The sequence below is a fragment of the Pogoniulus pusillus genome, chromosome 13 (genome assembly GCF_015220805.1).
Source record: "Pogoniulus pusillus isolate bPogPus1 chromosome 13, bPogPus1.pri, whole genome shotgun sequence".
NCBI lineage: Eukaryota > Metazoa > Chordata > Aves > Piciformes > Lybiidae > Pogoniulus > Pogoniulus pusillus.
In genome coordinates, this window is record NC_087276.1 from 12187201 (window position 1) to 12210321 (window position 23121).

General features: G+C 40.5%; 1 protein-coding gene across 6 annotated transcripts in view; it reads left to right on the forward strand.

Annotated features, from left to right (window-relative positions):
- Positions 1-23121, forward strand: part of GRIN2A (glutamate ionotropic receptor NMDA type subunit 2A) — a 228794-nt gene that overhangs the window by 14098 nt on the left and 191575 nt on the right. The window contains exon 1 of one of the 6 annotated variants that reach the window (XM_064153021.1): positions 22091-22818. The exons of the other annotated variants lie outside the window; for them this stretch is intronic. The gene's annotated coding sequence lies outside the window, so the exon portion shown is untranslated. Of the gene's footprint in view, positions 1-22090; positions 22819-23121 lie in introns of those variants that run through there. 6 annotated transcript variants of the gene reach the window in all.

A 23121-nucleotide genomic window follows, 5' to 3' on the forward strand; every position in this document is an offset into this window, starting at 1 on the left:
GGGTTGAAAGGGACTTTGAAAGATCTAGTGCAACTTCCCCTGACAGAACAGGATCACCTAGAGCAGGCCACACAGGAGTACATCTAGGTGGGTTTTGACTGTCTTGAAATCTGGGCTTCATGCTCACAGCTCTTGTTTGCTGGCTGACTGCTCTGATAAGGTGCTTTTCTATACTTGTTTGGAGCTGGTTGAAGAGAAAGCTCCTTGATTTAAAGATGGTAATTTAATTTTCAGTAACACCACCACCCCCTGCCAACAGAAACTCATTATGGAATATGTAAAGACAGTTACGTTGGAGAATGTGAGACGGGAGTCAGTAAAAGTTCCTTTCCCCTCAAATTCTGCAGGGAAGAGATAATTGATACATATTTTATGCATCCTCTCGGTCATACAGTTGGTTTTCTTGACATCTCTGTCCTGATGTCTCTGTTCATTTAATCTGGAAATGCTAGGAGCTTTTTGAAGAACAAGACATGATTCTTCAGTGAGTTAACTTCTTTAGAGCCTGTTTGGAGATGCACTATAAGGGGATATTAATTTTAGGAGAAATCCTGAACATTTTCATATATCATTACAAAAAAGCTACCCACTTCAGAAGATCTTGGCTGTGCTTTTGATAAGTTAATTATATGTTTCCTGAATATGCTGTGAGAGCTGCACAATGCTTTACTGTTTATGGAAGAAGTGCAGATTCTGTCTGACAAACAGGGAGACAGTTTTGCAGCAGTGTTCTATACTACAACTTGGAGTTTATAATAGGTTATTATAATAAAAGGTAAACTTTTTAATAGGATTTAAAGCTGTAATTAGTAAGTGTGTTGTTGAGGATTGGGTCAACTAAATGAGTCAAGTATTAAAATTCCTGTTGTGCTTATGGACCAGTGAGATACTGACTGCCAGCCTCCTTGACTTGTCTTAATGCCTCAGAATTAACATAAATCAATTCATTTATAGATTAACTTGCTCAAAGATTGAAGCTAAGGATAGGGTGACTGATGGGAGATTAGACTGGGGCTTTGTGCTGTAAAAAGACAGCTGCCATATATCAGGGGTAACAAGTTCATGCTTCCATAGTTCTAGAAAGAAACAGTGGCTGGACTTGGACATACTTCAGATGAGATTGATGGCTACATGTAATTGAGAGCATGGGGCAAATAGACACAATTTGATTTATCAATGAAACTTGCTTAGCAGTTTTATCTGTTTCATTTTCTGGGTGAAGGGGTTTGAGGTATTCAGAGTTCATTTTCCAGTGTTGGTTTTTTTTTTACACTTGTAAATTGTTGAAAGTATTGAGGGGTCTGTTGTTGGCCATGTTTTTTTTTTCTGCTTCTCTGTCCATTGCCTGAGTTCTGATCTTGCTGTAAAGATGTAAATGTTCCTGCCAGTGGTTGTGGAGTTAAGATTTTAATAGAAGTGCTTTCAAGATGAAATAAGCATTGAGACTTTACTGCTGCACAACTTGTGATGATTTTCGTGAGGACTCTGTACGGGAGGTTCATGAAATTGCTGTAACATGTGATGTGGATGTCACTGAGGCTTTCTACTTCTGGCTATGCTGTGCAACATCAGCTCTTGGAAGATCACTAGAAGCATCTGGATTTTTTTTTAGACATTTTTGCCTTTTTTTTTTTTTTAAGCCAAAAATACCAAGAAAATATACCCTATCCAACGGAAGGAAATCAAATCCATTTTTTCTTAGGTAGGGCAGTTGATTGAAGAAGACTGCAGAATTCCTTGATAGTGCAAGTTTGTGAGCACAGGGACAAGAGAGATGTCAATTTCTACCCTTAAGTAGAGACAGCTCAATTTCAGAGTGATAAGTTAACAGGTTTAATGTATCCTAAATTATGTTTCTTTTCATAGTGATATAAAAAGTCTAATTAACTCTGGTATACAGAAATCCACTGCTTTTACATCCCATGTAAATCTCATCTCATGAATGCTTTAGATGAGGCACTCATTTCTGACATGCTTCTTAAAGGTCTCAAGATACAGCATTTGGAAGAATGTCAATTTATAATTAATACTTAAATGTTGAAAATTGCTAAGCTGCAACTCACAACAGGGTGAAGCATGTGGGAAAAAAAGGAATACACACTCAAATGAGGCAAGTTACTCAATTTAGATCAGCCCTAAAATCTGAAGGCTGAGCCATAAATATGAGTTATTACTTTATTTGACTTTGCATGGGTATATAATTGAGGCCTTATGGACATCAGATTTCTTAGCTGATCATGAGTTAATTCCTGAATATGTGGTGGTGGAATTTTTCATTTTTCCTTTTACAGGAGTAGGTGAAGATCAAAACTCCAAATCTAAACTGCATCCAGCCCCCATCTCAGGACAATAATAATAATAATAATAAAGATCACAAATGTAATCATAAACCAAGTAAGGTCTGAGCTGAAAAAAACCCCACCAACCTCCCAAAAAACCCACCAACAAAAAAAACACCCCAAAACACCCAAATGAAAACCAACCTCTCTAGGAAAAATATGAGCTGTGTCCTGGCAAGAGTGAAAAGAAATGTGAGGGTGTTGCATTTGAATTGTTACTTCTTCAGATAAAATTTATATTGAAGTTGAGCAGAAGCTGTGATTTGAAATGTTAAATTTTACTGCCTCACGTTGTACAGAGCAAAAATGTAAATACTCTAAACACTCATTTGGTACCTAATTTATTTTTGCCTGAATATATATGGGGCTGAGATACATGGCCCAGTGTCTCTTGCTTTATCAGTTATTGCAGAGCAGCTCAACTGGAAGCTGTAAAGTTCATTAACCTTTTTCAGTGAGCTTGCTTTATTGGTACCTCTCCATATAGGTAACTGTCTCCAAGTAAGAGGAAGAGTTAGGGAGTAAATTCCTGGGCAATGCAAATTAATTCCTTTTGCTTTATTACTTGTTGTACAAATAAAACACAGAAACTGCCCATTAGTCAGTGGCATTTTACTACCCATTTCCCTGGCATCTTGAAGTAATGTAAATTGAAGTAGAGCATGGTCGGTGATGTGAATCATGCACAGCTCCATCAGTTGTTGAAGGTAATTACCCATTTTTTTAATGTTAAAACATTATTTCAACCATGACTGTAAGGACAGGATATTGAATTTAAGTTGGAAATTACCTTTTAAATTAATTTTAGAAAAGCTACAGAAACCATTAAAAATGAGTGTGTAGAGAGCTAGAAAAGAAACACTTCAAAATGCTTTATCTACCTTGTAGTGATGAATGTGTGCTGTATTACTGTGGTTCACTCTACCTGTTTCACAACTGCCTTTGTGGTAAAGAAACTTTATGGTGCTGCTGATCAGTACCTGACCAAGAATGGTTAAAATAATCACCATTATCTGAAGTGACTTCTAACTTGACATTGATGCTCTGTAGTTCTGAAGAATCAAGCAATTACATTTTCAATATAATAATCCATGTGGAGAGACAAGATTTTTTAATACCAGAACAACAACTTTTTCACACATGAAAATGTTGAAAACAGAACACTTTTTTTTTTTTTTTTTTTTTTGTCAAACAGAAAAATCAGGCTCATGTTTCGCATAATGCAGGGCATTGTAACTGACTTCAGATCAAAATCTGGGCAGAATTCCTTATTTGAAGGGCATTAGTTTGTAAATAAGTTTAGTGGTCTGATGTGTTGGTGGTGGTGTGAATGAATGTGTGCTGGCTATTTTTAAACTTAGTCTGAAGGGGTTTAGTTACATGATGTTTAATTTTGCATGGGGTTGGGCTGACAGCCCAAACAATGACAGGAATGACTTTTGTTCTAAGTGTGTGACAGATTGTTGGAGGGCAGCATCTGATACAAAATGCTGGCATAGGGAAGCAAAGATGGAGATTGTAGTCTGCAGTTTGTCAATTTCATAGGTGTTAGAACATAGAACAGTCAGAGACAGTGTACAGAACAATAGCAGATCAAAGCAAGCAAGAGGGGGATTACGGAAAGACTCATATGAGTCATTAGTGAAGACTGAATTCTTCGTGGCTGTATTGGTTTGAAGAATGTGGATTTTAATTACACACATGCCACCCACTTCTCCCCCTGGTCTCCTTTTTCTCTTTTCTTTGTGTGTGACATTTAACTGTTGGTACAGGAGGACAGAAAGCCTTTCTCATTTTGCATTATTTGGTTTCAGACTTCTTTCCTTTTCCGCATGTGGATAAATCAAAGCTCTTGACCTGAGAGCCAGCCCCTTCAGCATTATGTGAACTGAGACTGACTCAGTTTTGTGTGCTAGGCTGGTGTTAGCAAACTGGCTTGTTTTCTGGGCTGGTTTCTGGTTCTGACAGGGAACTTGGCAATGAGTTGTTTATTAGGGCTGGTACTTCCTATGGAAACACTTGTTTTCTAGAATTGAGGCATTTCTGATATGTTCTCTGTTTTAAAATGAGACAAATAGGTAGATACCAAGAATAGTTGGGAGAGGAAAATAAACCGGAAGAGAAATGAAATTTTTATTACCTCCAAATGCAAACAGAGGGAAGTGATGTTGGAGAGTTTGAAAGGTATAACAAAAACGTGGTGTTCAAAGGGTAGATGAGGTATTTGAAGAACTTAGACTGATGAATTTTGCAGCTGCAGATCTTGAGAGGGAGGAGTTATTTCATCCACAGTTGCAAAGAAGGTGCAAGTGGTGGGAATAAAAAAGATGCAAACCCACAGAAATAGCTCTTGGCAGATAGTGCTGGCTGGTTTTCTGCACTGTGAAAGAATATTGCCTCTTGGCTTTTGTTTTTTGGACATTGCAGCTGTGGGACCTGCATAGCTGAAACAGTGTCATCTTTAATGGCATCTATGCTCAGTGCCAGAAGTCTCTCCTCCTCTGTGCTCAGTGGGTCTCAGGTGCTCTCTTACTTCATGTCTGTGTTCTTCACAGAGACATAAGTGAGTTGATAGGAACTGAATAAGTGATGAAATCCTGATGACTCCTGAGAGAGCAGGTTGTATTACCAGCTTGCATGTGTCCACAACAGAAGGCCACAGTTGCCTTTGGCAGGTCCACCAGAAAATATCCATCTTCATACCCTGGAGGATGGCTCCTATGGGTTTTTGCTGAGAAGGAGTGAATAAACTGGCCAGTCACTCTCCAATTTTTTTTTTCCAGAATTTTCTGATCAAACATTTAAAAAGCACAGCAAGTAACAATTTACTAGAATAAATGTTTCTAGCTGAAGGATAAATATCAGTTTCAAAGTGAGTTCTGTGTAATTCCCAGAAGGCATGTCTGTAAAAAAAAACAAACAAACAAACAAAAAAAAAACAGTTAAAGCAACCCAAACCCCAACATGAATTCCCTCAATTCCCTCAATTTGGGAGATGGTGAGTAGTTTTCACTCAAGTGAATGGAGGGCACCTGCTGTTTGCCAGTAGTGCTGAGGCTGAAGTGGCAGAATATGTGTTATCTTGGCAAGGGAAAAATGTTATTGTTTAATTCTGTTTTATCCCTTTTTATTCTTATCCATAACGAACAAGATGAAAGTAGATGAGAATAAAGGCATTTCTACAGCATTGCCAAGAAACAAGGGCCTCCGCTTAGTTATTTATAGACCACGAGAACTGATATAGTGGAAATGGGCTGTGAATGGCCAGTTACCCATCTGTTTTATCTGCTGGTTATCATAACTGGTTGTGTGGAAACTGACTTGTTTTAGCTGACAAAACCTGGGGTTCTGAACAAACCACAATACAGCTGACTTTTTGTTTCTGCTATGCAGTTAATCCTGGAAATCAGTCATCAGTGACTTAGGTTTTGAAAACACAGAAAGACTCTTATCACAGTCCTCTTTTTGTTCCTGTTGAGCAAAGATGTTTTTTCTGTCTGGCCCTGCATGCAACTTTCTAGATCATAGTCATTCGGTGAAGCTGGTTTACTAGCTGGTTTTGCCTGTTTCTTCATTATGGGTCTACTGGTTTCTGTGTTTGCTTGTTGTCCCTTTTAGTTTCAAACACTTAGCTGAAAGAAAAGTCAATACTCACTTTCAAATACTTTCCCCCTTCCCTGCATTAATCTAAGTTTGTGCCCCAGAACTGTGGCTGTCAATGAGAATATATAAGCTTGGAAATAGCCTGTTTCTTAAGATCTAGGTCAGAAGATGATTCAAAAGTAATAATTTATAATAATGAAACTAGGCCAAAACAAACAAAAAAAAAAAAATGCAGCCTTTAAGTCTGGAGAGAGGGGAATAATCCATTATAAACAGCCAGCACCTCATGAGCTGAGAGAACAAATTACTGCTCTTTACCAAATAAAGCTGTACAGACCTACTCAAGCAGTTTTCTTTAGTAACCATTGTCAGTTCCTTATTGCTTAGCTTTTCCCTTTCAGTTTGTGCAGAATGGTGACATCTACAAATATTGCTGTAGCTTTCAAAGAGCAGAAATCAACTTGGCAAAGAGAAATTACATGACCTCCTTTAAGGCACAGTGGTCTATGCTATAAACACTGAAAATCTGCTCATTGGGAGATGAGCTTCCTGTGATTATGCATTAAAACACTTATGTGTTTAATGCATTTTAAAATGTCTTGCTAGTATCCATGATAATGTTATAAACCAACTCCGTGACCCTCCGGTAATGGTGAGATCATTACATCTTGGAGTTGCCAATATTATCAGGTCTTCATTTGAAGCATGGCTATTTTGAGTAAAATAGAATGTTGGGAAATTTATTTTGCCTTTACATATTTGTTTAAAAATTGGAATTTGTAGCAGTGCTGTTGGTTCTGTTGCTCTGAACTGATAAGGTAAAGCTTGTCTTCTGTTGACATTTTGTACAAATTACGCATTTCCTCCACAGGACATGATCTGTCATATAATGAATATTTTCATTATTTAAATTGTTCTTTCAGCTAATACATTTCTATGTGCAGTTTTATTTATCATCTCTGATATCAGAGACAGGGTTTGTGAAGCATATTATGGGTTTAAGATTCCCAAAATGCCCTGGTGGGAAAAGAGTTACTTAATAGTCAGTGCATGAAAGTTTCCCTCTCAGGGAGTAAGATGTAAGGCAGGTACTAGAGTGTACTTCTAGTACTTAACAGCTATTCACCCTTTCTCTGATCTGCTGAATATACTTTATGTGGAAAGTAGAGGAACTTTGACTGGAGGCACTGGGGTCCTAATGGGACCAGCAGGTTTTTTTCTCTAGGGATCAGGACAAAGAGCGCACAAAGTGAAAAGCTTCTAATGTATTCCTATGACTAAAACTGGACCATTCCCCACCCACCCCCAACACACACTTATTCAGTAGAAAATACAGATTTTGTTCAGCCAAAGGCATGTGTTGTGGCTTAAACCCAGCAGGCAACTAGGCAGTGCACAGCCACTCAGTCCTTCCCACTGGTAGAATGGAACAGAGAAGTGGAAGAAAAAGGTAAAAGCTCATAATCTGAAGTAAGAACAGCTTAATAGGACAATAGGAGGAGAAAAGGAGTAATAATAGCAAAAGTAATGAAACTGAGTGGTGTGGAACAGAGTTTCTCACCATGCAGAACGCAATGCTCAGCCTGTTCAAGAGCCAGGACCCCTCTTGCCCTGGCCAGCTCTCACAGTTATATACTGAGCATGACATCATACAGCACTGAGTATCCCCCTGGCTAGTTCAGGTCAGCTTTGACTATACCCTCTCCCAGCTTCTCCTGAAAGTGAACTCTATCCCAGCTATACCCAGAACAGTATGATGTTGCTTTTTAATCCTATTGCATTTGTCCAGTAGTTACAGAAATAAGCTTGACCTGGTTTTAAAGCAGTGTTATCTTGCCTAGATGTCCCTTAAAACAGTTAATATCCTAGCATTTCCTTCAAAATAGAGCTTTGATTTTAAAGTGAACAAAATTATTTTCCTGTCTTGGATTAACTAGTGAACTGAAAATACACAGTGATATTTGCAGTGTTTCTGTTGGGGGAGGCTACAAACAATTCAAAGCTTCCAAGTAAATCTGCTTTAATGTGTTTAAAGAACATGCCAGATATTCCTTGATGGGAAACAGAACTCTTTACATAAGATTACCTAATAATATAGAAGATGAAGCTGAGGGAAAGAGACTAAGTGACTCATCACCAAGAAAGCTGATGGAAAAACATTTGCCCCTTTTCTCTATAGCACAAGAGTCCTATGGGTAACCATATTAAGAGATTGTGAGAAGCTGACACATCAGTGGGGAACATAGCTCTAGTTAGAGGAAATGTAATGTGTGGGATTTTCTCTTGCTTCCTGACTTTTGCACAGAGATCACTTAGCTTTTTTTAGCCATAAGTTTTTAAAGTTTTTTTGCCAAGGCAGTATAGGTTTAGTTAACAATGATTACACACACTGAAATACTGGGATGCTGGGAAGAGAATAATGTGATGTGGAAGAGTTAGCATCTATAGGGAGGTTAGGTTCACAGCTGTGCTGCAGCATCTCTTTCCCTTCCGTTTAGTGCCTTTTTCACCTCTTAATGTGATAGGAATGGTCAAGATTGAGGTACAAACTCAGACCAGTTGACATGAATCCATGCTCCCAGTGTTGAAGCTGTGGGAGGAGTGTTGGGATAGAAGTGGTTGGTAAAACCATTTGTCTGTCTGTCCTGGTATATAAAGCAGATAAAGTTGGTTCTTTGCAAGTGCTGCTACTAACACTTCATGAATAGTTGCAAAATACTTGAAGTGTGTGCTTCAGTGAGATGCAGCTGGCTTTGGCTATACCTTAGATTCCCTTTCAAGAGTCTCTTCAAAATATTATAAAGGAAAAATACTCAAAAACTTATATGAAGGAAGCACAAATTCAGTTAAGACTTGGGAATGGCAGCCAAATCTTGAATAATCTCATCTGAGCTGTGTTTGGAAGATGGAAAAGGCATACAGAATGTATCTGCTTTCTGTCCTTTGTTTTTGTGGTTTTGTTTTGTTGGTTTTTTCCCTCCAGACATATCCAGGCAGGCTCTGGCAGTGATGCAGCTGTAAACTTTTAAAGGGGAAGGAAGCTACAGTTCCACTTCTAAACTTGACATGCTCTTAGATAGAAAACTGGGGTCAGAGTATATGCCCACAGCCTTCACAAACTGGAGCATCAGGAGAGATAAAGCAGTCTCAGTGCTGCATTTGACAAGGCAAAAATCCTCAAATCTCCAGGCAGAGAATAGACATGTTTTAAGACTGTTTTCTCACCAGGGTCAGGGAAGAAGAGTCTGTAACTTGTTTTGCATGTGTGTATATTCCAGAGTACTTTAAGGTGCTTCACATGCACACATGCTGTGACTATATGCTTGTTGTGTTCTGTAAATGTTCCCATGCCTCAAGCAGATGAGTCTGGGAAAAACCTTAAATAAGTGGACTGCTTCTTGCTATACTCTAGCTAATTTATGCTTGCTTTTTCTGTTTGTCAAGACTATCTCTGAAGAGTTACACGTGCTATTCTGACCTCTGTTTCTTTGCCTGCACGTTTCGCCTCTGATGCAATGCAGTGCTGGAACTGCAATGCGTTGTCAGTTTACATCGCATGACTCCAGTAACAAGTTTCAAATCAGCACAAGGTTACATGATTTGTCTCCTATTCCTGTGGTTAGATGCCTGCTAAGTAATCACGGTTGCACACTGCCAACTCAAGAGTAGTTACAGATCATACCTTGACAAAGTAACTTGATGTGGACTGTATGTGGACAGCTTCTCAATCAGCTCTGGTGTAAACAATATAAATATAGCTGTGCACTGGAATTCTTCAACCCAGTTTTAAATGTAGATTCTGTGCAGAAACAAAAATAACTTGCTTATGCTGAAGGTTGACTTTGGGCTGTTTCATGCAGGATACGCTGTATTTTGTGAAAGAATGCAGTTGACTAGAATCGGCTCTGTTATTTGTGGTTCTGTCCAGCTGGTACTCTGAAAATATCAGGACAGTCTATGACAATTCTCCTAGTCAATGCCTAGAAGTTTGCTCTGAGAGTAAATATGTCCCAGTCATGTTTGGTATCATTCTGGATTTGACTTTTGGACAGTCAGACAGAACCACAGAGAAAAAAACTTTTTCTTAGATGGTGCAGCAGGAGTTGTAGTGAAGCATCCAACCAGGAAGATTTCACTAGAGTCTTCTAGATACAGCTGACCAAACTGCAATACAGTTGCAGGCCTGGATTTTAAACTTACTCTGAGTCAGTTTAAGCATTTGATTTGAGCAAAACTTAAGCTTTACTGCTTTCACTGCTGCCTGCCAAAGGGTAAGACACTTGAAGACTGGCATTCACACCACATAGGAGCAGAGTTGTTCTCATTGGATGGCATTAGTACCAATGACTCTACAAGGATCCGGAGCAGCACACAGTTTTAACAAGCTTAGTCATTCTTGTACTGCAGTTGGAAGGAATGGTAACTGCTGAAATAGCTGTTTTCATGTTCTAAGTTTACCTTTCCTATAGCACACTGTGCAGCATGCGGTTGCTTTGTGCTTATGCAAGACTGCTGTACTCTGATGACATGCAGCATTTGTTAGGTAATTGCCATTCAAGACAATGTATAGAGTTGCTTTTTCTCCTCTTGAGTAGTTCCATTGTCCCTTGACTTTTAGACCATCTTTCTGTCCATTTTAGGGAGTGGATTGTATCCTGTTGGTTCCTTTCCTTTTCTTAGAGGGAGGTCGAACACTGGGATGCTGTTCAGCTTGATAAGAGTAGTCGTAGTGGAATTTTGGGGTTTAGCCAGAGCTTTTAACTATTCAGGAGCCCTTGTGAATGAAGATGATTATTCTGAGCATATGATTATTCAAGAGCATTTTATAGATAGTGATGTACTTGGCACTGAAAACAGACATGATTTCATATACTTTGGTTAACAGTGGCATGCTCCAATGATGATACATACACAGGCTCTTTCAGTCTGCATGTGCTGCTTCAGGATAAGATGTGCTGGACTCTAAGCATTCTCTGTAGGCACTACAACTCAACTCTGTGTGACACTTGTTAGTGTGTTTAGCTGCAGCAGGTCATGTTTTGTTGAGATATATAGGTTGAGTCTGCATCTTGGGCAAAGTAGACTGTCATGCTGGACCTTATTTTAAATGGTGGATCAAGTCCTTATGGCCCATAGCTGCCTTCTGCAGGAACACATAATAAGTCATTTGAATATAAGAAATATAAGGGAAACATTTTTTTCTGCAGTTATCCCCTTGGTGGGGATAGGAAATACCTACTGGGATTGTAGAGGATTAATCATTTGCCTTTTAGAGAAGAAATTATTGATTACCTTTTAGTCCTTCTTTGAGAAATGGAGTGCTCAATACTATACTGTTTATAAGTTCACTTAGGATTTTAACTTAATGTTCCCTCCTACCATAAGCTAGTGTTCTTTATAGACCTGTATATAAAATCAAGGGTTATGGTTCTGAGCTAATTCATCAGATCCAGCATGTGTTTATTCTTTGTGCTTATAAAATTAACTTATTTGGGAAACAGTCTGAATGAGAAAATACTGTTCATTTATCCCCAGAAACTGAGCCTTATCCCTGCCCTTGCACTTCTCTCTCTGCAGTCTAAGTGCCTTAATTGATCATCTTGAGCTGAAATTTAACTCAGCAGTTAATTGAACTTCAGGGAGCAAAATACACTTTGGTTTACAGAAGTGCTATTGTACCTGTGAAGGCATTGGGCCTGCCACTGCTTACTTCATCGACTTAGCAATTCACAGAGAAAAAACATATGATTAACTCAAGGAAAGAGGCAGATTATCTCAAAGCTTATAAGAAGAAAGAAATGTAAAATCTTAATGTGTTGAGTGTACCAAGCCTTCAGGATCAGAGAAAAGAAAATTGTCCCAGAAATTTGGCAGTCTTGCCAGATGTGATATGTTTACAATATATACGTTATACTGCGTGTATGAAAAGGCCTATTTTGAAATAGCAAATCTGTAGTTTTGTATATGGCTTATTTAGGTGATATCTAAAGAGCCAAAGCCTGTCATGAAGAGAATAACTAAATGGGTGTTTTTTCTCCAGGATATGCCCCACTAAGATTCTTGGAGAACATCTCCTTTGGGTCAAGGTTGTACGTTGCTCTCAAAAGGGAAAAAACCCACTGAGTTACTTGGCTACTTATTCAATTGTACAGTAGCTATTGATGTTCCATACTGTAATATACGTTGCTCTGCTTTGTGACTTTCAAACCTACCACAGACTTTAAAAAACAGAGATGTAACAGAAGGCAAATTTATATCTTATCTTGCCCTGGGAAAGTGTCTTACTGTACAATGACTCTCAGAGGGTCTTCAAGTTTTCATTGCATCTCTTAACTAATGTACTTTCTAATAAGTTGTATGGAGGAAGGAGTGGAAGGTTGCATATTTGTAATTTGAGACTAGATTTGCTTATCCTTCTACAGACACACAGATGACAATATTAGCTTTGTGGAATAGTTACAATCTAAAAGTTAACAATCCTCTGAAGAACAGGAAACTGGAGAGAGCGCAGGCTTGAGGCATCAATCAATACGGCAATAAGTGACAGTGGTTTGAAGTTACACTGCAAGATGTTAATGAGAATGCTTATTACATTTCTGTGATATCATATTTTCTAAATGAAATTAAGAGAGGCAGCTGATGATGAAGGGAAAGGTGAAAGTGTATCACTTGGAGTGATAGTAGGTAAAAACCAGGATGCTTGGTTTATGATAGAAAACATTGAAACAGTCTCCTCTCTGTTACCTTTGAACTTGTTTTTGTCACTGATATGAAGAACATTTATTTTGGAAGATCTTTCTCTCCATCCTCCTGTGCCCTCTACAATAACACTACTCTTGTGTTATCTTTAACTTTCTGAGTGCCTGATGGTGGTGACATTTTAATGATGCTAGATCTAGAGAGACTGGCCATGGCAAACATGAAAGCCTTCAGGATTGTGATGGTTTGGGTGTTACCCACCCCCACACACTTTGGAAATCACCCAGACTAGACTCAGATGGCTCTGGAAATTGAATGAAGCTTATTATATACACCTTAGCAGAATATACAAGCAGATATTTAGAGTATATACAGTTGCCATAATGTTAGCAAGGGCAAAATAACAGAACTGAAGCAGATGCTCTAGATGAGCTAACATGAACACCTGTAAATCTGTTCTTAAGCATGTATCCATGCTGATGGGTGGTGGAACTGCTGAAGGTTCAAAGAAGGTAAAAGACAGGAGACAAACCCTTCTAAATGATAGGAAGACATTTTTATAATAATGAAGGGTTAAAATTAGTTGAACCTTCTTCCATGCTGCCTATTTAAAAATGGAGCCATCTCCTGTTTCAGAACATTAAGATGTCTGTGTCCCATCCCCTGAATGACTTAATCAGGGAAAAAAATCCCTCCTATCAAGCTTTATAATTCAATCAGGGAATAAACAGCCAAACCAGGAATTAGTGTTATTAAAAAGATCATGTTGTTCAATGGGCATAAAAATCAAGGCTGGAAAAATCTCAGAGGCTTAAACAGTCTTCTTTTCACTTGGGTTTTCAGCCTTAAATTGTTTGTCTAGAATGAATAGCTCTTACACTTGTATTCAAGGATGAATGTCAATCATCAGAAAAGATGAAAAGTCAGTTGGTTAAAAAATACAATGTTTAAAGTTTTTCAGACTTGCATCAAGGAGAACTTGGAAATATTAAATAAATCTGTCCTGTTCCAAGGCAACAGCGAGGTCAGTTATTACTTCACTTGCATAGGAGTAAATATAAACCCAATGAGATTTTTCTAAGAATATAGCTGGTTTATACTGGCTGTCTTTAACTTGTTCCTACATACATCACAGTTATTTTGGAATCTGTCTTATAGAAAGGACTGGTGGGAGCAGAAATAGTTGTGTGAAAGTAGATAGCACACAACTGTCTGCCAAGTGAGATGTCAGCTAATTGGCTTATAAAAATTAGGCGATTGTATATTCCAGAAAACAGGTCAGGGACCCCCTTTTTTTCAGGAGATTGGTGAAATACTTTCAGATGTTTACATTTGTCTTGGTGATCCTCTATGTAATTGCTGCCTAAAACAAACCCCTAACCCTGCATGTGCTTTAATGTGATCAAACATGTGCACAGTACATACATAGTCAGCTAAAGCAAAGCTGAGGATATTTACAGTGCAAAAAATAAACTTGAGTCTCTTTTACAAGTTTAAAGAGACTTAATGCTAATATTGATATATCAGTGCTATTGTTTAGCAGATGGCATTTCAAAGAGTAGTTGAACTCAATTTGAAGTCAGTAATGTAAATGAGGATTTCATTCATATCCATTTAAGTAGCAATGAGGTCATGATCATGAGGTTATTCTAGTAGATCATAGAAGGCTCCTTCTTTGAAAAATGCTTGTTTTGTTTTGTTCTCAGTTTCTGTGTCACAATGGCTGTCGTAACAAAGCTCATCAGGAAGAATGCACCTGTGTGTGTTTTAAAGATAAAATACATTTGGGTTTCTATGATCAAATATGAAACCAGCAAAATGACACAAATCTCAATGCAAGTGATTTACATGATTGAATGTGAACAGAACTGTCTTGAACACTGAACCAACTTGTGAAGATCACATTGTAGCAATACTGCAAGCAAAGTTTGCGGTCAGCAGTGTCCTCCCTGGTACAACTAAGGCTCCCAAGTACAGGATTCACATAAATCTCAGCCTTTGAATATATTTTTCAAAGCAACATAGAACTGTGCAGTGTGACATGTGGAGAGCTAGAAGTTTCCCATCTCCAACCAAGTATTTAAAGCAGTAGTGTGATCTTTGAGGTTTGACAAGTAAGGATGTACAAGAACTAGAAATAAGCTTGCACAGTCTTTGCCTTCTGTGAAGCTCATACAGGAATGATTATTTTTTTTATTGTCCATTTAAGGCAGGAGGCAAGAACAGGACTGTCAACAACAGCTTTCCTAGGAAAAGGCCTCTTCTGACAGTATCTAAACTATGGCAAGCAAAAACCATATCTTCTCATAAGTGTCAATGACATCAGAGTTAGCTTAGAGGTAGGCAAGAGAGCAAACAATTCCTGTATTTCTAGCAACCTGAAAACATTCCTTGAATCCTTCCTTCTTTCCTCCTACTTGGCCTCTGCCATAAGAAGCATAAGCCAGTTCTTTCAGTCTTAAGAGCTACTTTGTCAGTAAAAAGTATAGAGCTAGGTAGATTAGGGGATTCACTTCTGAGAGTAACAGAGGGACCAATATTTTGACTCTGTCTCACATGACATCCTGGTCACCAAACTGGAAAAACACAGTCTTGATGGATGGAGCACTACTGGATAAGGAATTGGCTGGATGATCACATGCAGAGAGTGGTGATCATGGGCACAATATCCACCTGGAGACCAGTGCCAAGTGGCGTCCCTTGGGGTCAGTGCTGGGATCAGTGCTGTTTAACATCTTTGTCAGTGACATGGACAGAAGAATCGAGTGCACCCTCAGCAAGGTTGCAGATGACACCAAGATGTGTGGCACAGTTGACTTGCTAGTGAGCAGGGATACCATCCAGGGGACCTGGACAGGCTGGAGAGGTGGGCTTAGGCCAACCTCATAAAATTCAACAAGGCCAAGTGTAAGGTCCTGCACCTGGGTAGGTGCAGTCCCAAGCACAGATACAGGCTGGGTGGTGAATAGCTGAGAGGAGCCCTGAGAAAGTGGACCTGAGGGTCTGTGTTGATGAAAAGCTGAACATGAGCTGACAGTGTGCAAGTGCAGCCCAGACAGCAACTGTGTGCTGGGCTGTAGCAAGAGAAGCATGGCCAGCAGGGCAAGGGAGGTGATTCTCCCCTTTTACTCTGCTCTGTCAAACCCCACCTGGTGTACTGTGTGCAGTTCTGGAGCCCCCAACACAAGAAGGACATCAAACTGTTAGAGTGTGTCTCAAAGAGGGACACAAAGATCATCAGAGGCCTGCAGCACCTCTGCTATGAGGACAGGTTATGTGAGTTGGAGTTCTTCAGCCTGGAGAAGAGAAGGCTTTGAGGAGACCTTATAGTAGCCTTCCAGTATCTGAAGGGGGCCTACAAGAAGGCTGGGGAGGGACTATTTACAAGGTCTTGTAATGACAGGACAAGGAGTGATGGGTTTCAACTGGAAGAGGGGAGGTTCAAACTAGATGTTAGGGAGAAGGTCTTTCCAGTGAGAGTGGTGAGACACTGGAACAGGTTGCCCAGGGAGGTTGTGGAGACTCCCTCCCTGGAGATGTCCAAGGCCAGGTTGGATGGGGCCTTGAGCAACCTGTTCTAATGGGAGGTGTCCCTAACTATGGTGGGGGGGTTGGAACTGGATGATCCTTGAGGTCCCTTCCCACCTAAACCATTCTGTGATTCTGTAAAATATTATTTGCCTTTCTTGGAGGAACATTCCAGCACTATAGGAATAACTGGTTTGTATATCACTTTTTAGAAATGTGGTCATCTGTGTGAGCTAAACCTGTGTTTTAGGTAGAAGAACCTGTGTTGTAATATGCTATTGTTTTATTCGTTGTCCCCACCAGTGAGATTAAGCCACGCAAAGTTCAAAAAGGAAGTAGAATGAAACTAATTAGATCTACTAATAATCACAGTTAGTTCACAGAGGACTGCAGCCTAGAATTTACCTTGAGCAGGGAAAAGCACTAGACTTTGCTTCTATAGGAAGCAGGGAATGAGGTTACTTGGACTGGATCAAGAGCAGACTAACAGCACAAACTAAACTCTGACAATTGCACTTCAATGAAAACTAATATTTGAGTGGCTCAAGAGCATTCCTGTATATGAACAAAAGCCACATTACATGTATGGCAGAAAGAGGTAACAGAAGGCTCTGACTCATCATGTGGAACTGTAATTTAAGTCCAAGGGGGATTTTTCTATCTTGGATCTCTTCCTGCTGGCTCAGATGTCTCATAAGCCTTTAGCACCTAGTTTTAATAGAGCTAGTGCCTACAATTGAGAAATGGGTTGGATGCAAGGAGCAAAATACTACTCATCTTAAAAATATCTTCCAGCTGGAGCTGAGGTAACTGTGTTGATAAGAAGCTTCCATTGACCTTTACTAAATTTGATTTTCTGGATTTAGAAAAGTCTCCACTCCATAAGCAAAAATTTGCTTAGTGAAGCACTGAGAAGCAGATGCAGTGTAGGCATCTTGGTGCTTCCCACTCAGTACAGCTTTCTTTTAGCAAAGAAGTACCACCAGTGAACAATGTGTGAGAGGTCGCTGCTGTCTGTTATCAGTCATAAGTAGTAATTTAATTTGTGTTGAATCAAATTTTAAGTGAAATAACTCCAGGATATTCCATGAAAGGTTGTTTTAGAAGGAATGCTATTATTGGTAGGATTAGTAGCTCAGCCATCCTAGTGGACAGCAAATTATCCATGGGCCAGCAATGTGCCCTTAGAGCCAAGAGGGCAAACTGCATCCTGGGGTGCATTAAGAAAAGCATGTTTAGCAGGTCTAGGGAGGTTCTCTTCCCTCTCTACTCTGCCTTGGCACATCTGGAATACTGTGTCCGGTTTTGGGTTCCCCAGTTCAAGAGACAGTGATCTGCTGGAGAGAGTCCAACAGAGAGCTGAGGATGATTGCAGGTCTTGAATATCTCTCCTTTGAAGAGTGACTGAGAGAACTTGGGCTGCTCAGTCTGGAGAGGAGAAGATCAAACGAGGATCTTATCCATGTCTATAAGTAGTGGAGAGGTGGGTTGTCCAGATGAAGGTGCCAGTCTATTTGTGGTGGTGCCCAGTGATAGGACAAGGAACAGTGAGTATAAGCTGGAACACAGGATATTCTGCCCCAACGCAAGGAGTCACTTCTTTACGGTGAGGGCAATGGAGCACTGGAACAGGCTGCCCAGAAAGGTTGAGGAGCCTCCTCCTCTAGAGACTTTCAGAGCCCACCTGGATGCATTCCTGTGCGGCTTGCCCTGAGTGATCCTGCTTTGGCAGGGATTTGGGACTGGATGACCTCTGGAGGTCCCTTCCAACCTCTAACTTTCTCTAATTCTGTGTTCTTCATGGTTCATAGCTAATACATGTGTATTATTCATGAGATTAGGCTTCAGAACTATATCTTGTTTTCTCAGATGATCAGAATGGTAGTAATCTCCTCCTGGAAATAAATCTGTGGTAAAACTTTTGAAAATATACCCAGGGCCTTTGTTGGGGTATATAAAATCTGTTTGAGCTTAGACCATCACAAAACACAGAAGATGTTCCATGTGAGGCAAGAGCAAAATTACTCCTGTTGTTATCCACCCCAAGAATCTGAGTATACATTAAAGAGAGTGAAACAAGCTAGTAACTACTTGGCTAAGAGGCACACCATGCTGTCCAGATATAGATACAGAAGAGATGGTTCAGGGGATGAGTGAATAGAAGACTTAAAATAGTATTTTAAGAAAATCTGTTTCACAAAGACTCATCACTTTTACTGAATTAAGTGAAGTTTAGGAGACCATAGGGCCCAAAGCCCTAAATAAAAAATGGATTTTTTTTTCCTGCTTCTTTATTGTTCTAGATGGTACTGGCTACACAATGGTCAGGTGTTCTCTTGGGTGTCCCTAGGAGATTTTATAACTAATACACTGGTATTTCACAATTTCTGAATGGAGGGACATCAGGGAGGGAAGAACAGAAAGCAATCTTAAGGTATTTGCACATGATTCAATTCCCTGAAGCCTAGACCTTGTGCAGGCAATTGGATGTGTAATGGGATTGCTAGTGACACAGTCTTCACAGGTTTGAACTGCTGGGACAGATTTCTTTGTTAATAGAGCAGCTTTAATTAAAAAGTACAGAGTCCATGATGAAATTCTGGGTCTACCCTCAGAGTTAAATTTGACTAATTTGGTGATTTTTCCAGAGAAATAGAATCCCTCCTGGGAACTGTATAGCAGAGTTTGGAAATAATGCTGAAGAGTAGCTTGATATGAGGCAAAGACACAATCTTGGTCAATCTTGAATAACTGATAATCGGCAGTGAGGTGAGGAGGAGGAACTCTGTTTGAACTGTCCCTGGGGTATTCCTTCTCTGCTGAGGATTATCTGCAGAGAAGCTGAAGTGCTGTAGCAGCCTCAAGCTCTGTTCAGTGATGTTGCCTCTTTTTTTTTATTGTGGCAGCCAGCTCATGTCCTTTGCAAAACTGAGAGTAGCTTAAGGCCATCATTTCATGCATGACTTGGTAAATTGTGCAAGAAAGGACACTGCCAAATGAGGAGCTAAGCCAGTTTTCAATACGAGGGCCATCTGTGACCGAATGTTTTAGTAAGTTTGAAAACAGTGGAGCTTTTTTCCCATTTTTACCTTGAGTTTATTTACCATATATGTAAGTTTGCTGCCTCTCAGGTGTAAGTTTATATTACTATATCCTTGCTTTTTGTGCATTTTTTTTTAATTGAGTAAAAAGAGTTAATTTCAGATTTGATTCTGTGTGGTACTGAAACTGACTGCAGATCAGTGTCACTGATTATTGCTGGAGAGATTTCTCAGGGCATATGAAATTCAGATGTGTGACAGATAAGGTGCTTGCAAATACCTTGTTGCTGGTTACAGCAATATTCCCAAAATGTAAGAAGGGAACTAGAAGCATAAAGTTGGAATAATTTCTAAGAAAGCCTCTCTGCCTTACTCTGGCCAGTTATCTGTAATCTTTTGGTACCATTTTGTTTTACAATACGTAGGGAGTCTTTTGTAATGGTATTTCCCTGTAGCAAGGACTACTGAGCAGATGTGCAGTTCGATTTAGAGATCTTTTGAATCATGTCTTAAACTTTTGCAACAAAGACTACCTGTACTGAAAATAGTGACACTGATTTTATATCCAATGTGTTGATGAATTTTGGATAATTTCGGTGTCATTGTACGAGATCAAAATCAAATTCTGTTCAAAAAGAGTGACTGTACTTAACACCACTCTAAGACAAAGAAGAAAGCGATGGAGTTTTCCTGAATCTGGGGTTTAAATCTGTCTTTTAATGTAGCTGTCTAACATGTCTGTAGGCATTTTGCAGCTGGTGAAGTAAAGCAAATGGAGAGGAAGTAATAGGCAGTGTCACTAATGAGTCAGCATCAGAAACCTGGCTTGTGCCAGACCATTAGACCCCACTGCCTCTTGCCTCTTTGGAAGCAGTTCTTGTACCTGATAATTTGGCTGCTTGTTTCTGTTGACAAGTGTGTTCTGTAGCAGGTTATTTTCAGGCAAGGGAAACCTTTTTGTCATTTAATATTGTTGTGGAAGAGCCTGAGTAAGAAGGAGGTTTCTGACTTCCAAATGCAGGTTTATGTAGCAGGCAGGAAGTAGGGAAACCTCATCTGGAAAATATCCTCAGAAGTGCAGGATTCCAAAGTTCTTGAACTTATGTTGTGGCTTCTTTTAGCTGAGTGTGCAGCTGTTTGTGTGGAGAAAGCAATTACTTATGTATCAATCAATACACCTTTCAGAATAAATGTTCTCCATAAAAATACTATATTTGTAACTTAATCTCCCAAGTGCAGAGATGTTAGTGTTTGTTACATTGCTTTTGAAGTAAACATTCCCTTTTTCCACTCAAATTGCAAGGGTAAGTTAGACACTTATATGCAAATTAAAAAATTCTGCTGATGAACTTGACTTCTTGCATGTTTACAGCTCTTCTCTTTAAACTGTGCAAATTTACCTCCAAATGGACTACACATGTCTATTAAAATAGCAGTCTCATTTTTACAGCATTTACTCAACTCTGTAGGCAGAAATCTGCTTGAATTTGGTGAGGCTTTTGGAAGAGTGCATATGTACTGCCAAGATAGGCCCCTTATATGTTTGGGTGAACTTTTAGTATGTTTTAGTTCTAATTTGCAAATTATTTTGGACTAAGTTTTAAGGTGCTGTTTCAGCAGCTCTTATAAAAGTAACTGAGGAAAACTAATTAAAACAATGCTAAAGTCTAAGCTTAGATTAATGACACTTGTGTAGGCTGTTGAAGTTAGAAGATGTGGCTGTTCCTTGTATTGGTCTTTCAGATCATTAAATTCAGTCAATGCACTGCATCTTGTATGCTGTGTATTTTCTAAAAGACAGTGCCAATTTTAATATTTTAAAACTATGCTAATGGTTGAGCCATATTTTCTTTCCACCATTGTGAATTTCATTTGCATCCCTGTTTTTGCTGCTGTTTCAGTAAATCTACTGAATGGTTACACTCTCACAGAAGGATGGAGGTGCAACCTCATCTCCAGTAACTGCAACAATCACTGTAGTATTTACAGGAGAAAAGTGTGCATCAAGGGTGAAATGCAAATGTGCAGGCTTAAAAAAACAAACAAAAAAACAATCAACCAGAAAACCAGGCAGTTGTAACTGCCTAATTGTTTTCCTTAGACTAATGCAATGTGTAAGGGAGCAATCTCTTAGGAGATGAGATCTTTCAAAGGTGGGGTGGGGGCAGGCATGGACTTACTGAGAAATTTTATGAAGAGCCTGTCAAGATGTCAAGAGCAGTGAAGCCAGCATATTGTTTTGTATGTCTTTGGGAGCAAGTTCTCTGTGTTCTGTGTCTTCATTTAGTGGAAAGCAAACTTCACTGAGTGGACTTTTGTCATGATGGTATTCGAATCCAAAGGATTTGTCTGGTGTTGGTGCCTCATTGAGTGTTCTGTCACAGTGTGTGGATTTGCCTTACTCTGAAGTATTCAGTATAGCAATATGTCTGATTGTAAAGGATGGAGCACAACAGAGGACATGACTGCTGTGGTAGTTAGCTGGTATAATCATTCGTGCAAAATCAAATAACTTGTGGCAGCTGGATCAGGGTGGTGGAGAGGGGAAAGCAGAAGAGTGATGGAGTGAGGGAGGAGGTGCAGTAGCGCACAGTAGGGAAAGAGTGGTGATCTGTGGTCTGGTCAAGGAAGAAAGAGCTGCTCAACAGCAAAGTGGGTCTGACACCAGGGCTGTGTTGGATGGGTGGAAGATGGAGAAATGGGCACAGTGCTTTCACATGGGGGATGGAGTAGTGGGAATGGCCAGATGGAACAAACTTCTACAGAGCAATTTTCTGATGTTGGCTACGGTCTGGAGCTTTGAGGGCTCCTTTTAGTATGGAAGCTGCTGCTCCACAATCCCCTGAGCCCACGACAGGGATTTCTGGTTGACAGCCCCTGCGTCAAGGGAAAGGAGAACACTCGGGTGTTTCCACCATCCCCTTCTGGGGCTGCTAGCGCGGGAAGTGCTCTTCTGCCTCAGCCCTGCTGTGGTCCCTGTGCCCCAGACCTGACACCGCCTCCCCCGACTGTCGGCTCTGTCTCGGTCGCCAGTGCTTGTGGAAGCAGAACCGTGGGGTAGGGGCAGCCTCCGACTGTCCGCGGCTGGCCTCGGCGTGACAAGACGCCCGTGCGCTTCCCCCCTACGGCGCTGGCGGGGCTGGGCCGGGGGCGGCGGAGCACGGAGCGCGCACCGGCGGCCCCGCGCGGCGGGTGGATCCCGCCGCACCCTCAGAACAGGCGCTGCCGGTCCCCGCCGCTTCCGAGAGGCGGAGAGGAGCGAGGGGGCTCTGAGCCTGCCCTCCCGGGCAACTGCTGCAGCGGGGCTGGAATTACCCTCTAACAGGCAAAAAAAGGGGGGAGGAAAAAACATCAAACGATGAAGACGCTGCAGTGCCTACTGCCAAAAGTAATGAGCGAATCCCAGTTCTAATGGCTCTGCTAAAACTTGATGATGCGGGTTTCCAAGCGGTAAAGACCTGCCGGGCTTCTGTTTACTGCGGTGGGAACAAGTTACAGAATGAAATCCCGGCGTTAAGGCATCTATTTCCCACTTCGTTGTTGGCAAAGGAATCTACTGAAATGACTTTGAGGATCTTTAAACTGGAACTATGTGGAGGGAGACTGCAGTAAGTATTGCCTTTTCGGGGAGCACTATTGAGCGCCTGGCAGTTGGGAGTGGGCTCGGAGGCAGCGGGTGCCGCGCAGGGATGTCCGCGCTGCCGGCTCTTCGGTTCCATGCTTGGCTCTTACTTTGTAGTCAGCACCGGGGACCAGCCAGGGAATGCCTTTGCCTGACGCGCCCGCGTCCTACATTTAACTGGGGTTGCTTGGAGAAGTATCTTTATGCATATTTATTGGAAATGGTGAATGAAAAATCAAAGCAACCCGAGCTTTTCGTGGAGGGATCTGCTACCGTGTGTCTCCCTGGG